The following is a 15,458-nucleotide window of genomic DNA, read 5'->3' as shown; positions in this document are numbered from 1 at the left end:
TCATTACTTTAACAAGTGAGTGCATAGTTACTTTCATCTTACACATAGATATGAAATATTTAATATAAATTACGTGCTATGTGTGCATATTATCTGTGTTCTTGATATCTATGAGGGATGAACGATTTATACATGTTTTAAATGATTTAAATTGTATATGTATTTTATATCTACGAAAATGTTGGGTAAAACATGGGTAGATGAAATAGTTGATGTGTGATAAAATGATGAGAGACCTCAATGTTTAAGATGACCTAGCCATCTAGCGGAGTATAGATGATGATCACAGACTATTCTAGACAGTCCAGTGGAACACTAGCATGCTCGTAACTTGTAGGTGTTTTTAAACTACGTAGTCACTAGGTATTTTTGAACTAAGTGTTCACCATATGTTTTGAACTAAGTGTTCACCATACCTTTTGAACTACGTGTTCACCAGATGTTTTGAACTACGTGTTCATCAGATGTTTTGAACTGCGTGTCCACCAGATGTACCCTGTTGTATAAACCCTGGCGACTATGAGACTTAGTGCCTAAACCCTGGCGACTATGCGACTTAGTGTCTGTTGAGTAAACCCTGGAAACGATGGATTTCGTGCCGATTCCTTAGGATGATCCTTAGGAATGGATGAACGAGGAATAGTTGAATCTTAGGGTGGATCCTTAAGAGTAAATAAGATAATGGGGATGGGTAATTGGGTTGATTGATTGTTTGATGATTAAACATAATAATTATATTATTGTGGGTTGAAAACCCTATGTACTCACCAGGTTTCCCAACCTGACCCACTCAAGCTTATTTGTATCACAAGTGTCGATATGAAGTTACATTACACTGAGAGATTAAAGAGATATAGATTACTAGTGAAAATGAATATAAGTTCTGTTTATGCTTATGTTTCTGTATTGACGATGACATCCCAATTTTTTAAAATGAATAAAATACATTTCTTCGAAAATGCTTTGATAACGTATTTATCATGTTTTTCTGGGAACAAATTCCGCAACATTTTTATTAAAAAGGGTACTCTGATTTTTATAAACAAAATCGGTCTTTTCTGGCCGTGAAAATGGGGATGTCACAGCACCTTTGGTAAAACGTTTACGATTCTTTTGAGTTAGAGCAAGGCTATACTACTTGCCCTTATGTGGAGCTGTGTATTTGAACCATGCAACTCTTTCTAGGAAAAGGTTGTAAACCTTTGAGCCAAAGCAAGACTAGATTGTTTGTTGTTATACGGATTTGGGTATTTGAACCGTGCAACTCTTTCTTGGCAAAGGTTGTAATCCATTGAACCAAAACAAGACTAGACTGCTTGCTGTTATACAGAGTTGGGTATTTGAACCATGCAATCTTTCTTGGTAAAGGTTGTATCCTTTGAGCCAAATAAAGACTAAGTCGCTTGCTATTATACGGAGTTAGGTATTTGAACCATGAAACTCTTTCGTAGAAATGATTGTAATCCTTTTATCCAAAGCAAGACAAGACGGCTTGCTGTTATCTGGAGTTGGGTATTTTAACCATGCAACTCCTTCTTGGCAAAGGTTTCAATCCTTTAAACCAAAGTAGGACCAAGCTATCTACTATTGTATGGAGTTGGGTATTTGAACCATGCAACTCCTTCTTGGAAAAGGTTGTAATCCTTTAAACCGAAATAGTAACATAAAAGAGAGTTATAATATGAGTAAAACAATTACCTAGGGTGATTAGCCCTAGGAATTTTTTATTTATTACTACTCAATTTATTACAAAGGAAAAAACGACACTACTGGGTTTTTGTCTTCTTCTCATCTCTTCTCCTCCCCCTTATTTCTTTTATACAAAAAACTTTCTCAAGTGCTGGATGTGCCAAGTTCTTGGTATGGCTCGTCCCTCCATTGTTTCCATTTAGTAGAATCTGTTATAGTGTACGGTGGTTATCCCGTATAGGTCTTACCATGTTGGACCTAACTTTCCCCTTGGTTCACTGTAACTGACTTCGTTTGCCCGTAGCACCAAGTATCCAACTTTCATGTCTCGTCCTTGCATACATTTGTTATAGTATTTTTCCACATGAGACATATATGCTGCCTGGTTTAGTTGGGGTTTCTCTTGCTTTTCATCAATTAGGTCCAAATTGTGGTGCAGGTCTTTATCTGATGCTTCTTGGCTAAACCCTATTGTGTGTATTGATCCCGTGAGTAGCTCTGGAGGTAACACTGCATCTGTTTCAAAAACAAGGCTGAAAGGTGTCTCTTTTGTATTGGTCCATGGCATCGTTTTATAGGACCATAGGACACTGAGGATCTCCTTGACCCAGTTACCCTTGGATTTTACCAAGCATTTCTTGATCCCATTCACTTGCATCTTGTTGGACACTTCTGTATATCTATTCGCCTGTGGATGGGTTACTAAGGTAAAGCGATGCTCTATGTGTTTGTCTTGACACCATCCTTGAAATGGATTCTCAGCAAATTATAAACCATTGTTGCTGATCAAGGTTTTAGGGGTTCCGAAGCATGTCAAGATATTTTTCCACATGAACTTAATCATGGCTCTCCCTGTGATGTTCGCAACGGGCTCCACCTCGATCCACTTTGTAAAATAGTCGACAGCAACCACTAGAAACTTGATCCTTACTGGGGATTCTAGGAATGGTCCTATAATTTCGATACCCCACTGATGGAACGATCATGGGCTAAAACTACTTGTGAGTTGTGTGGATGGAAACCGTTGCATTGGAGAGAAAGTATGACATTCTATGCATTTCCTCATTATTTTAATTGCTTCTTTGTGCATGGTTGGCCAGTAAAAGTACATGCATAATACTTTACCGGTTAGGGCCCTTGCCATTTATATGCCCCTTCTTTTCCTTTATGTGCTTCTTTTATGATATCAACTCCCTCTAGTTCTGTTACACAACGTAACCATGGTATTAGATATCCTCTTTTGTATAACATCTCATTTTTTTATGATAAACTGGGGAGCTTTGAATTTTACTTTACGTGCTTTGTTTGGATCATTCGGCAGCAAGCTGTGCAGTAGGAAATCATATAAGGGAGTCATCCAACCTTTGTTTTCTGTGCTTCTGATTTTTAGTATTTAAACCAACACTTCATTGGATAAGTGGTTGTATGTTGTATCTTCCAATTTGCTAAGTGCATCTGCTCGCTTGTTCTCGCTTCTTTTAACTTGCTCTATCTTCAAAATGTCGAAAGATACCATCATCTTGTTTACTGTTTTCATATATTTCTTTCTTCTAGGATTCTTGTTATCGTATACTCTATTTATTTGGTTCGTAACAAACATTGAGTCATTCCTGAATTTCAAATTTTTTGCTCCTACTCTGTGTGCCAATTTTAATATGGATGGCAACTCTTCGTACTCAGCCTCGTTGTTTGTTGTTTCAAAGTCGAACTGTAACGCGTATGTTACCTTATTTCCTTATGGGTCAGTAAGTATGAGGCCCACTCCTGATCCTTCCCTGTTGGTTGCACCATCGGTGTATAACGTCCATTTTGAATTATTTTCCACGACCTATGATCCGCCATCTTGCTGCATGGTGGTCATGTTACACTCATTGTCTGGAACCTTTGTTAGGAGGTCTGTCAAGGCCTGTCCTTTTATATTTGTTCTCGGGTGGTATTCTATTTCGTGTTTTCCAAACTCGACGACCCACTTTATTAACCTTCCCGATTTCTTTGGTTTTAGCAAAAATGCTTTTGAGAGGCTGAGTGGTGTGGACTTCAATTTGATGAGCTTGGAAGTATTGACGCAATCGTCTGGCGGTGTAAACTAATGCCAGTACAAGTTTTTCGATCATGGGTTAATTTAATTCTTTCCCTTGCAGTGCTTTCCTGACAAAGTATATGAGAATTTGTTTGCTCTGTCTTTCCACCGTTAGCACTGCTAAGATTGCGTCCATTGTTGCAGATAGGTACATTGACAAAATTTCTCCTGGAATGGGGCTTGCCAATTTCGGGACTTTCCAGAGAGCTTTTTTCTATTCATGGAGAGCATGTTCAGCCTCGCGAGTCCAGCTAAAGTTACACTTGTCGATGCATCCTTTCAATGTCTAGAATAGCGACATCGCTTTATCCGTCGACTGTGCTATGAACCGCCCTAGAGCCGTTACTTTTTCATTTAGGTCATGCATATCTTTTAAGCTCCATGGCTCTATCGTATCCAACAGGTCAGCGACCATTTCTGGATTTGGTAGGATTCCCTCCCTTGTTATGTAGTATCCTAAGAACTTTCCCTCTTGTACTCCGAATGTGCATTTTTTCGGGTTTAATTTCATATTTGCCTTCTCTAGGGTTTAGAGGGTTTCCTTAATGTCTTGCAGTAACCTTTGGTCATTTTGAATTTTGATGACCATGTCATCAACGTACACCTCTACACTTCTGCCAATCTGGTCTTTAAATACTTTGTCGACAAGTTGTTGGAAGGTGGATCCAACATTTTTAGCCTGAAATGCATTTTGATGTAGCAAAATGTGTTGTGATCAGTGTAAAACGTCGTCTTTTCCTCGTCTTCTTTACTCATCAACACTTGGTGGTAGGCTTTGTATGCGTCGAGAAAACATTTCCATTTGAACCCTTGCAATGATTCCACTTTTTGATCTATCTCCAGAAGTGGGTATGCGTCCTTGAGACAGGATTTATTCAAGTCTGAATAATCTAGACACATCTGCCAACTTCCGTTACCTTTTCTAACCATAACTGCATTGGATATCCATACGAGGAAGAATGATTTGTGTAGTATGTTTGCGTCGACCAGCTTTACTATTTACAGGTTAACTGATGTGTTCCTCTCGCCTGCCTAGCCTTGCTTTTTCTATTTTATCGGGCTTGCTCATGGCTATAAGTTAAGCATGTGTTCAATTACCTTTCTGTCTATCCCTACCATATTTTCCGGTGTCCATGCAAATACATGTTTGTACTTCCTCAACAGATTCACCAGTTTTTCCCTAGAAGCTTAAGTTCATCATGTTTCTGATTAGATCTTCTATGTCACGACCATTTGTGCTTCTTTGTTGGTGTGCCCTGATGGTCAAGATTTATAGGGTTTTCTCTTTGGGTTGCTTACCATTTGTCTGTTGCCGTCGCGCATTATTTTGCAGGATCCCATTTTGACGATCGACTTGTGCGGCATAATAAGATCTTGACGATTTAGTGATAACAAAAATATGAAGAACACAATGATATGAGTAATTTGATATTTTACTAGAAAGAAAGATTTACAACATGAAAATGAATAACACTTGGTGGTAGAGATCCCACCATACTCTCTCTAACTAGAGGACTCCATTTTTAGTGCACACTTACAAATGACCACTCACTCTCTATTTATAGAGACAGGTACCTTACAACAATAAAAGGAAATATAGTAACCTAACTATCACTCATAATTTGTGGAACATTTCCATGCTCCAATAATCTCTCCCTAAATGCTCACAAATGATGAGGGATACAAATACAGTGATAAAAGGCTAAAATACATAGTAACCAACTAGCAAGTGCGGTAATAAAATGATACATAATCAAAAACAAATGTTGAAATGTCTCTGGAACTCTAAAGTGCATGTGATGTCTGAAACTGGTTGATGAAATCTTTGTAGTCAAAGTCTTCTAAGCAACAAAGTCAAGCATCTCTGATATTGAAGAGTGAGATTCCAGTCTACAGATGTAATCACTGAACAAAGATGATCAACTTCAAAAGTGTACCACAATAACTTCTGAACTGAATGTCGTGTAATCAAGTCACACTTCGGCTTCAAAAGTCTGAAACATCTCTAGTTCTCGAATCATAATACACCCAAAATTCTTCAAAAGAATAATCTGCTAAAAATATGAGACATCCTGAAGTAAAGTCTGAATAATAAATAATCTGGATCCAGGAAACATCTAGTGAAGCCAAAAATTTGGTCATGATGAACAAAAAGTAGTGTCACGTCGTATCACTAAATAAATCATCGTATTCAGAAGTCTCAAAAATCCAATCTAAAACAATCATAAAATCTAATCCGGATGATAACATAATATTCTCTCCCTATTTTTGATAACCAATGCCCATATATCAAAAATAAATAAATAAATATGGATGGAGAGTGTCGGATACCAAGAGCTTCACATGCTCTCCCTAGATGTATGAAGGGTCTCGATAAACACGAGAATGAGAGTAAAATAAATACTCGTCGATCATCTATAGCTTGTTGATTCTATCGCAAAAACTGTATGAACAAGTACCGTAGTAACAATAAGAACTCTGCTTGAAAAATCTCTACTCTGCTGAAAAATGTTGATGTACCCAAAATATGGTTCCGGAACTCTTGAAGCGGTCTTCAATAAATAAAGTCCGCTTGCTCAAGACACATGGTTCGTCAACCGAAGATCAAGAGGGACAAGTCATAAGAAGTCTTCATAGAGAGAAGGTTGCGAAGCAACTTTGTTGATTAGACGCAACTGTGGTGCAAGCCTTGCAAAGAAATATAATATGATGTCTGACTGCAGTATGGAGGATAACTGATCCTAAGACACTAATCCAAGGAATGTTGGTCGACGGACCTTGATTAAAGGGCAATCCTCATGTGAAGAATAATAAAATTCTTCTAATATAATCAGCAAGAAGTAATCCATCATGACGATCAAAGCTTGAATAAATATCCAATAATAATCTCTTTCGCGAAGACAATAAATTGAGTCAAGTAAAAATTAGTCTTCGCAAAAGTGCTTTCGAACATGGGTTATGGTTGGGCAAAATTGGTGTTAATAAAAATAATTGGTTTAAAATAAAAGAAATAATTGATAAAAAAATTTGTGTAAAAAATGGTATATGTTGGGGTTTTGCGAAAGAAAAAAAGGAAAACAAAAAAAAATGATGATAAAATAAAAAAAGATTAAATGAGTGTTAAAAAGAAAATAATAAAGAAATATAGGCTAAAAGGAGGTTGCGGTATGAGAATGCAAGGTTTAGAAAGTGAGAGGAGGGGCAAAGAGTGGGCAGGGCTGAGGAGGCCTGAGATGCAAGGGTTTGTGGTGAAAGTTGAAGGTTACCAAAGAGAGAGGTCTACGGTGGGAAGGGATGGTCTGTAGTGAGGAGTGAGGCGGGTAGGTTGTGAAGAAGGGGTAGCGAGGAGTAGGTGATGAAGAATCAGGAGGTTAATTACGAGGACCGAAGTCTTCGGTGACTTTAGAGGGTCTATGGTATACGCTTTAGCCTTCGCTAAGCCAAGATAGAACATGGAAGGTTAGTCTGCGGTATGCGAGGATGGGCAAGAAATGTAGCCGGTTGCGGTAGCAGTCTTCGGTATCTCAGAGTGAGAGGAACCGTAGAGGCTACGCATGCGAGGACCTCCAGTAGAATTGTGGTATAGCCTTAACTCCTCGGTATGGCATATAACTCTTTGGTGAGGTCAGGTCCTCGGTCTGGTTTTGAGTTGCGGTGATGACGAGAGGGATGATGATGAAAAAATGACGTTTTTCATGAAATTTTGATACCGAAAAGGCTACAACTTCGTGATTATCAATGGAAATTTTTTTCTAAAGCATATGGGGATAAGATGGGGTGTTGGGAAAGGGAAAAAAAGTGGCAAAAAGTAGGAAAAAGAAAGATAAAAAGTAAGGGACAAGGCATGGTTTAAAGAAAAGATATGTGTGTACAGTACAAGGCATGGGGGACAAAAAGGTGGGTTGATGGGTAAAGTCACAAGGATTGTTAGGAGGCATGGGTAGGAATTAATGGTGGAGTAAATGACATATGTTTTCTCAAAACAACTTCGTATCATCCAAGACACTTTAACAAAGATCTATCAGCTTTAAAATAAAGAACAAAGAGCTTCATACCTTGATGATATATACTATCCTGGTGATATGAACTAAAAAGATATGTTGATAACATCTTCAAAAAGAGGTCTTCTCCAATATTTTGCAAGATACAAATCTCCAAGTTGTATGAAATCGAAAATCTATTTGATATCTTCCTCAAAAACCATCTTTTCCATAAAAACCCAAGATATTGTGTCTTCATTCCACAACATAAAAATGACTGGAGCAAAATCTTCAAATGTTTTAGACCATAAATATCATCTTCCTTCTTCTTTTTCTTCAACAGCAAGATAGAAAACTTTGAAAACCCGGATTTCTGCAGAAACATGAATGAGACAGCAACAACATTTAGTCTTGAAAGCTTGAAAAAGCTTGAATCAACACTTAAAAATCAGAAAACTCGTCATAAAAATTTCTAGTTGTGAACCCAAATTTTTTTATATGAATATCGAAAAATCACAAGATGAAAGTAGTCGAGTGGGAGTCGTTCCCTTGAAATAACCGCTTAGATCTTCAAGGTACAACTCTGATAGCAATTGTAGGATCTCATTTTGATGATCGACTTGTGCAGAATAATAAGATCTTGACGATTTAACGATAACAAAAATATGAAGAACATAAAGAGATGAGTAATTCAATATTTTACTAGAAAGAAAGAGTTACAACATGAAAGAGAAGAAAACTTGGTGGGAGAGATCCTACCATACTCTCTCTAACTAAAGGACTGCATTTTTGGTGCACACTTACAAATGACCACTCCCTCTCTATTTATAGAGAGAGGTACCTTACAAAACAATAAAAGTGAATATGATAACCTAACTATCACTCATAATTTATGGAGAATTTCCATGCTCCAACATCTTTTTTCTTGCCATTCGAGCCTGAGAGTCCATGCCACTTCCCTCAGGTCCCCTTTTAGATTCTTCTCATCCATTTCCATTCGTAATGAGGTACAGTCACCTACGTCGTGTTGGGCAGTTTGATGGAATTCACAATATTTTGTTTTCTTCCTGTTATTCTTTTCCTGTCGCTTGTCAGCCACTGTATATACATCTGGGCGCCTTATCCTTATGTCGTCTCGGTGATATGACTTGTATTTTCTTGACTGTCTGGATTTCTGGTAAAGTTGCCTTGTCTTCCTTTTAAGGCTGTAATTATTCTGTTTTTCAGTTTGTTGGTGTTTAGTAGCGTTCAAGGCGTCGAAGTATGCTTGTTATACTGTTGTACCTTCTTCCCATTGTATGTATTTTTCGACTCTTTCTTTCAGCTCGTACCTAGTCTGAGGAGTTCTTCCCAAAAACTAGCCTGACAATTCACCCAGGAGCAAGTCCTTTGTGAATGCGCCGGTGACCATTTCTTCTCCTTGCTCGGGGGTGTTGAGGGTTGCTTTGGTGAACCTTTCAAAGTATTCATTTACTATTTATCCTTCCTTTTTCTTACATCCAGTTATGGTGTGTGTATCCCCTTTCTATCGCCGCAATTAAATGAAGTTAGTGAGGAAGTCATATGTTAATTGTGCAAAATTACTAATACTTCCTGTTGCTAGCGTTTTGAACCATGTTCCCGTGTTCCCATCTAACATAGTGGGGAAATTAGTGCACCAGAATATTTCGTCTAGCTTGAGGGACATCATGGTTCATTCATATGTTTTTATATGGATATCTGGTTCTGTCGTGCCATTGTAGGTTTTCAACGTGGGCAACTTAGATGTGTTTAGAATAGCTTAGTTCAAGATGTCTGCTGTGAATGGTGATAGAACACTTCGCCCCATTGCAAATTGTGATGCATTTTTGGATTGTGAGTGTGCATACAAAATTTGGAAATGAATGTATGAGGTTTGAAAAGGGGTATATGAGGTTTGGGGAGGCACCTGCATTACGCTAGTGGTAGTGTTATACAGTGGCATGTATGTACTTCCGTATGTGTTTTTGGAAACTAGTGTTATGAATGGGTTTGTGGTCTGTGTATGCAACGGTGTGTTTTGAACGTTGGATATTGGTGGTATTGTGTTCATGAATGGTGGTAAGTGGGTATTAATGTGAGTGTTTAGAAACATACCCCCTGTTACAATAATGCTAACATTCGTCATGATGCTAGTTGTGTTGTGGGCAAGAGTTTGTGATCTCGATAGAGGGATGAAGAGCGATGGCGTTGTTGCTACTGTCAGCTCCGATCCCCAGACTATGCTTGGTAGCCTCGTTAACATCGTCGTAATGGTTTCTGGACTTGACAGCGTTGTAGGTGAGACGACAGTGTCTTGTTCTCACGGCTGCATGGGACGGATCGAGCTTCTATTGACCCCACGTCATTCTTCTCATTCCTCTACTACCTCTATCTCGTCTTCCGCGAACATCATAAACTTTCTGTGTGATTTTTTTCGATTTGTCACACAACGGATGACGCCAATTTTACTACGTCATTCCGCAGGTGAGACTCCGGCTAGATGAGGAATCTCAGGATAAAACTTGTAGACACAATCAAACACTACGTTAGAAGTTCTTCAGGAGGAGATCCTGATAGGACGCTCCGATGATCTAGTCAGCTATCTAGGTGAGAGACTTAGTGGAGTATGGGATACATAGAGTATAAAATGCATCATACCTCATTAGGTGCTTCCGAGTCCCTTATATAGTTAGGTTTTTAGGAGGAGGGGACCATAATAATGACATTTAATATACCAGGCTACTATTGGTCCATCAGTCTCCTTCTCACACTTCCTCTGCCCTGTATGGAGTAGAGGGAATAAACGGTAGTATCCCGTGCACAACCGTACTGACATCTCCCTTTGTATAACAGCTCATAGCCCTACGTGGGGAGCAAGAGACTTTTCACTGAATGATGCGGGCTTGTTGTCGAGGATACTTGATCCTTCTGTCTGTCTTGCTAAGGTCTCGCATCGGTGCTTCTTTCTGCTGACTCGTAGGCTCAGTTGGGCAGTGTCGTTTAGCTATTCCTTTGTTCATATGCTCGAGCCAACATCCGCCTCACTAGACGAGATACCGTCATGTTTAGTTCTACCATTTCGAACCGCTATGGGGTACATCATCAATATATATATATATATATATATATATATATATATATATATATATATATATATATATATATATATATATATATATATATATATATGTGTGTGTGTGTGTGTGTGTGTGTGTCTACAGTATATGTGTGTCTGTGTGTAAGAGAGAGAGAGAGAGAGAGAGAGAGAGAGAGAGAGAGCTGTGATCCAAATCTTTTATTAATAAAACTTTAAATTAAATAGAAAAAACATAAATAAATATATGATAATGACATTTTAGTCTTTTTAATTTTTCGAGGGACCAAAATCACAAACAAACAAACTCAAAAGAATCATCAATCCAAATTTTTTTGCAAAAAATATTATTTTTTGGACATAATCCAAACAAAATGAAATAACTACAAATACCATTTATACAATCCAATATATATATATATATATATATATATATATATATATATATATATATATATATATATATATATATATATATATATATATATATATATTAGTGTTGCAGAAATCGGCCTTGGCGGCCGATTAATCGTTTGGCGGCCTTGAACCGATTACGATTAGGGTGCTTGGCGGAAATTGGTCAAAATCGGTTAACTCAGGTTTGGCGGTCATAGGTGGGAAATATTTAAAAAAATCATTTTTTTTTTCAATTTTCAAATATTACATCAAAATTTTAAATTTTAAAATTTTTAAGTTTTCAAATTTTCAAATATTATACTAAAATTTTTAAATTTTTAAAATTTTAAATTTTCAAATACATACTTTTTAGGATATATTAATTTTTTAAATAATATTATTAATAATTTAGGGTCCCCGATTAATCACCTCCTAGTCCGATTAATCGTTTATCGTCTATCGACCGCCGAGCTACCTGCAAGCGATTTTGCTCAACATTCATATATATATATATATATATATATATATATATATATATATATATATATATATATATATATATATATATATATATATATATATATATAGGGCTAATGGCATAAAAACCTTCAAATTTGCATAAAATTGACGGATTTGCCCAAAGTTCAAATTTATGTCCGTTTTTGCCTCAAACTTGCATTTAATGTGTCGTTTTTGCCTATTAACCGGTTTCCCTTTAATCAACCGGTTACCACTTGCTTGGCTGGAAGATACGTGACATTTATCCTTTAAAAACCGATTCACAGCCATCTCCATCTGCATTTGATCCCTTCAACCCCCACAGTTAGTCGCAGAGCTGCACAGAATTGAATCAGACTCCAACAAAAAAATGACAATTTTTTCTTCAAGATCAAGCTTTAATGGTGGTATAAGAATGAGGAACAAGAAGGTAATAAGATGAGACTGTGGTGATGTTTGTGGTGTATCAGTCTCATGAACACCTGTTAATCCAGGACGAAAATTTTGGGGCTGCCCTAATTATCAGGTAAAAACCTCTTTATTTTTGTACTAATTTCTCCTAAAAAAATTTGTCTGCTCTAATTTTCCAAAGAGGAATGTATATAATAGAACCCTAATTTTTTTTTGTTATAGGTGGAAGGAGGCAACTGTGGTCTTTTCAAATTGGTGGATGAAGAACTAGGTCAAGAACTGGAAATGTATCATATAGAGCAGATCAAGCCATTGTTAGCAAAGGGGTCAGCGTACCCTTCTTCTGATGAAGCCATTACACCCTCCCGCATAAACAGACTAAGTTTAGGAACCCATTTCAAGAAATGTTTAATATAAACATAACAAGATCATGACTTGTAAAAACCTTACCTTTCGAAGAACACTTTTACCCTAATCGTCTCCAAAGAAAACCCTTTTTTTTCTCTGTGTATACAGAATTTCAGTCGACGAAATGGGAAAAGGTGAAAAGTGATCGGGATATAGAGGGAGAATAAGGATGTGACAGTTTAGCGTACGTAACAGACTTGGAGCTTTCTCCCAAACGACGTTAACGAGCCTTCCAGCTATGTAAGTGTGTAACACCCTGTTTGAAAAGTACTCGGTTGGGGTCTCGGAAACCAAAGGGTAGTGACGATTCGGTCTTTTATGGGTCCCGGGTTTCATCCGGAAGGTTTCGGACTTGGAGGTGTCGATGGGAGCGTAGGGCTTCCCGCCATCTTTTCGTAGATATAAAGTTCGTCGGAAACGGACTTAGAATGAAGGATTTATGACTCTTTGAAGTTATTGGCGAAAATGGCCCCTAATGGAAATAAATAACAAGGAAGGACCATGCATGCAAAGTGGAAGGCGCGTGGGTACGCTCAGCGTATAAAAGGAAATGGTCGTGGGTGTTTTTGGCGTACGCCCAGCATACAGGATGTATGCCCAGCGTACGTCCAGTGTCCAGATACCCTAATTTAAGGGCCAACCACTATATAAAGAACTTAATGGCTCAAACCCTAGCCTCCTTATCTGTTCCCCAACCTCATAGATACCCTAGAATGCCTCATCTCCTTATTCTTGTGTGGTTTTAACCTTAAGAAGCTCATTTTGGTGGTGTAAGCTTGAAAGAGGAAAAGAAGAACTTGGCAAGGAAGAACTTGGGAAGTTGGAGCTCATAGATCTGGGATAGCATCATCCTTTGGGACTCTTTGGAGGTATAAAGTTCATAACTTTACCTAAGAATGCTTAGATCTAGTGTAGTTTGGTTTTGGAGTCATTTTGGTCCCAAGAATGGACCTTTATGGTGAAATCTCATTCGTGAGCTTAAGGTTGCCACCCTCAGTGCTAAAAGGGTCCCATAAGCAATAAAGTCTCCATCTTGAATGTCTTAATGGGTTCATGCAAGAGATCTAGCCCTTTTCATGAAAGTAGAACATCATTTTTGGAGTTTGGGGTTGTTTGGGTCGGGTAAAGTCACCAAGTCAGTGACTTTATGGATTAAGACGTGGAAAAGGACCAGGATCTGTGATTGTAGCTTCTGAAGTGAAGTATTAAGCACTTAATGAGAAATGGACTTAACAAGGGGTTTACGTTGAGCGTACGTGAAGGTACGCCCAGCATACACACCACTTATTCAGTACTCTTAGTGTACGTGGATGTACGCCCCGTGTACTATGTCAGTTGAGCCTTGTGATATTGGGCCTCGGTTTGGGCCATGCTTTGGGTCTTTGGTCCTTAGTGAGCCATCATAAGTCAGATAATTTAGGCCAAGAATATGGTTGGGCTTAGGGTAAGGCCCATTAGAGGGATTGGGCCCAATTGAGCAAATTGGGCCATTAGTGGGCCACTTGTGGGCTTGGAAAGCCTACCTAGTGTTGGGATTTTGTTTTGGGTTTGGGCCTTAGTTTTGGATCATATTGGGCCAGGGGTAAAATGGTCATTTTACCCCATGCATGGATTAAGGATTATGGTATGGGACCCAATTGCTAATTAGGTATATTGATTGGTAGTGACAGCTCGGGAAGCTGGCAGGGCAGCACCTAAGGAATTCATGCGGGAAGCTTCTGCAGTGCGAGGTGAGTCTCCTTACCTTACCAATGGGTCTAAGGCACCAAGGCCGGCCCATTATGCGTTATGTGATATGCTAGTTGATTTCGTGTTATGTGGTATGCTAGTTGATTTCGTGTTATGTGGTATGCTAGTTGATTATGTGGTATGTGATATGCTAGTTGTCTTTGTGATGCTTGCATGGAAGACCTCGGGGGGTTCCCAAGGCACTAGGGTGTAAGACCTTGGAGGGTTTCCATGACATCCTTAGTCAAGACCATGTGAGGGTTTCCATGGCATTCGGCTAAGACCATGTGGGGGTTCCCATGGCACCCGGAGTAAGACCTTGGAGGGTTTCCAGGGCATCCTTATATGTATGGTTGGTATGAAACTGGGCTAAGACCATGTGGTGGTTCCCATGGCACCCGGAGTAAGACCCTGGAGGGTTTCCAGGACATCCTTATATGTATGGTTGGTATGACAGTGGGCTAAGACCATCTGGGGGTTCCCATGGCACCCGTAGTAAGACCCTGGAGGGTTTCCAGGGCATCCCTATATGTTTGTATGCATGACTTATGCGATTGATATGGCTTATGTGATATATGTAGCTATATAGCTAATATGGTATGTATTATGTGGATTGTGTGTGGGGTATGCTCTGGGGGACTCACTAAGCTTTGTGCTTACAGTTTACAGTTTTGGTTTCAGGTATCATCGATTTGGAAATGAAGAGCTCGGATTGATCGCAGTGCACACACCTATAATTTCCGCAATTAATGATTTTGGGATGAACTCTGATAAATGTTTAACTTAATGATGATTTGAAATGTTTGAAATAAATGGTATCAATGTTTTAGCTATATTAAAAATGAAATTTTTACCCTTGATTTTTGGGTCGTTACAAAGTGGTAACCAGTTGATTAAAGAGAAACCGGTTAATAGGCAAAAACGACACATTAAATGCAAGTTTGAAGCAAAAACAGACATAAATTTGAACTTTGGGCAAATCCGTCAATTTTATGCAAATTTGAGGGCTTTTATGCCATTAGCCCTATATATATATATATATATATATATATATATATATATATATATATATATATATATATATATATTCGTGAGAACATGAGAACTTTTTTGCCATAAATTTTTTTCAAAAAAAAAGTTTGTGCACCTCTAAAATGTACATATGCAAGAATTC

General features: G+C 38.3%; 1 protein-coding gene across 1 annotated transcript in view; it reads left to right on the top strand.

Moving 5' to 3' along the window:
* The window catches only part of LOC145156548 (uncharacterized), a 34,090-nt gene extending 19,048 nt beyond the window's left edge, over positions 1–15,042 (top strand). Inside the window, exon 6 of the transcript XR_013736779.1 lies at positions 14,966–15,042. The gene's annotated coding sequence lies outside the window, so the exon portion shown is untranslated. The remainder of the gene's footprint in view (positions 1–14,965) is intronic.
* Positions 15,043–15,458: the final 416 nt, after the last annotated feature.

Source organism: Lactuca virosa, chromosome 2, assembly GCF_052849685.1.
Source record: "Lactuca virosa cultivar CGN04683 chromosome 2, Lactuca_virosa_CGN04683_v6, whole genome shotgun sequence".
Lineage (NCBI taxonomy): Eukaryota > Viridiplantae > Streptophyta > Magnoliopsida > Asterales > Asteraceae > Lactuca > Lactuca virosa.
The sequence above is the reverse complement of the archived record's forward strand: the minus strand, read 5'-3'. Positions and strand labels throughout refer to the sequence as shown.